General features: G+C 35.9%; 1 protein-coding gene and 1 pseudogene across 10 annotated transcripts in view; both read right to left on the bottom strand.

Moving 5' to 3' along the window:
- KDM5C (lysine demethylase 5C) overlaps positions 1-2,093 on the bottom strand; it is a 31,700-nt gene that overhangs the window by 9,049 nt on the left and 20,558 nt on the right. The window lies entirely within an intron of this gene.
- Positions 35-153, bottom strand: LOC112471899 (annotated as a pseudogene).

Raw genomic sequence — 2,093 nt, 5'->3', positions numbered from 1 at the left:
TACTACTTACAATCTCTTATTTTTTATTTTTTTACACCTACAGCACCTGGTCTTCCTAGGTGGTCTCCCAACCAAGTACTAACCAGGCCCGACCCCACTCAGCTTCCGAGATCAGACGGGATTGGGCTTGGTTCAGGTGGCATGGCCATAGACAGGAAAAAAATCTTGACATTAGTCTTGGCAATGATTTTTTTGCATATGACACCAAAAACACAAACAACAAAAGCAAAAATAAGTAAGTGGGACTAAATCAAACTAAAAAGTTTCTGTACAGCAAAAGAAACAATAAAATGAAAAGGCAACCTATAGAATGGGAAAAAATATTTGCAAACCATATAACTGATAAAGGGTTAATAACCAAACCAGATAAGGACATATAGGATATGAATATATAACTCAATGGCAAAAAACCACAAATAATCCAATTTAAAAAATGGATAAAGAACCTAAATAGATTTTTTAAAGAAAACATACAAATGGCCAACAGATACATGAAAAGGTGCTCAAAATCATTAATCATTAGGAAAATGCAAATCAAAACCATGAGATATAACCTCACACCTATTAGGATGACTATTATCAAGTGTTAGCAAGGACAGGAGTAAAGATAATCCTTGTGCACTGTTGGTGGGAATATAAATTGGTGCGGCAACTATGGAAAACTGAATGGAGGATCCTCAAAAAATTAAAAATAGAACTACCCTATGATCCAGCAATCCGACTTCTGGGTATACATCCAAAGGAAATAAAATCAAGATCTTGAAAAGATATCTGCACTTTCATGTTTATTGCTGATTATAGATAACATATGTAAACAATCTAAATGTCTATGGATGAATAGATAAAGAAGATGTGGAAAAATGTCTATTCAGGTCCTCTGACATTTTTCAGATATATATATATTTTTTGATGCTGAGTTATATGAGTTCTTTATATATTTTGGATATTAACCCCCTTATTGGATATATCATTTGCAAATACCTTCTCCCATTAAGTAGGTTGCCTCTTCGTTTTGTTGATAAGTTTCCTTTGTGGTACAAAAGCTTTTAGTTTGATGTAGTCCCACGTTTATTTTTGCTTCTGTTGCCTTTGCCCAGAGACATATCCAAAAATATATTGCTAAAACTGATGTCAGCATTTATTGCCTATGATTTCTTCTAAGAGTTTTATGGTTTTAGGTCTTACATTTTAGTCTTTAATCTATTTGGCTATTATCAAAAAGACAACAAAGAATAAGTGTTGATGAGGATGTGGAGAAAAAGGAACTGTCTTGCACCACTGGGACTGTAAACTGATGCAGCCACTATGGAAAACAGTATGATGATTCCTCAGAAAATTAAAAATAGAACTACCTTATGATCCAGCAATTCAGATAAATACTTCTGGATATTTATCTGAAGAAATCGAAAATACTAATTTGAAAAGATACATGCACCCCGTGTTCATTATAGCATTTGCAATAACCAAGATATGGAAGCAACCTAGGTGCCCATCCATAAGATGAATGGGTAAAGAAGATGTGGTATATGCAGTTGACCCTGGAACATGAGTTTGAACTGTGCAGGTCTGCTTAAATGTGGATTTTTTTTCCAATAAATATAAAGTCAGCCCTCTGTATCCCTGGATTTCACATCTGTGGATTCAACCAACTGCAGATGGAGTCAACCAACTGCTTTGGCTCCTTCCTGTAATCTGGCAGAGCCCCAGGGTCATCATTTAATAACAGCACTGAACAGAGAGCAAATGATTCCTGGAGAAGCCCAGAGGCTCACCAACTTTTGTCACAGACTGATAGGCCCCAGACTTCCAACACTTACTGTTGTTGCAATTCTCCCCACAGCCCATGCTCATAGGAAAGTTATAAATAAGCTTTAAAATAAGAAAGTATTACCCTAAATGAGCAACAAGGGATCCCTCATGACTAGTATTCCTTTGTAATCCTATGGAGAATTCTAAGTTCATTCCCTAATTGGGCAAGCGTGGAACTTTAAGAAGGCAGCCGAACTACACTCACCTACATATTACTGACATATGCTTTTGAGAAATCTATTAAAAGAGAACAGCCATCTCCTTAGTAATGTTACCCTATTGTG

This window comes from Pteropus alecto, unplaced genomic scaffold (assembly GCF_000325575.1).
Source record: "Pteropus alecto unplaced genomic scaffold, ASM32557v1 scaffold159, whole genome shotgun sequence".
NCBI classification, from domain to species: domain Eukaryota; kingdom Metazoa; phylum Chordata; class Mammalia; order Chiroptera; family Pteropodidae; genus Pteropus; species Pteropus alecto.
Note: the sequence above shows the minus strand (reverse complement) of the source record. Positions and strands in the feature narration are given on the sequence as shown.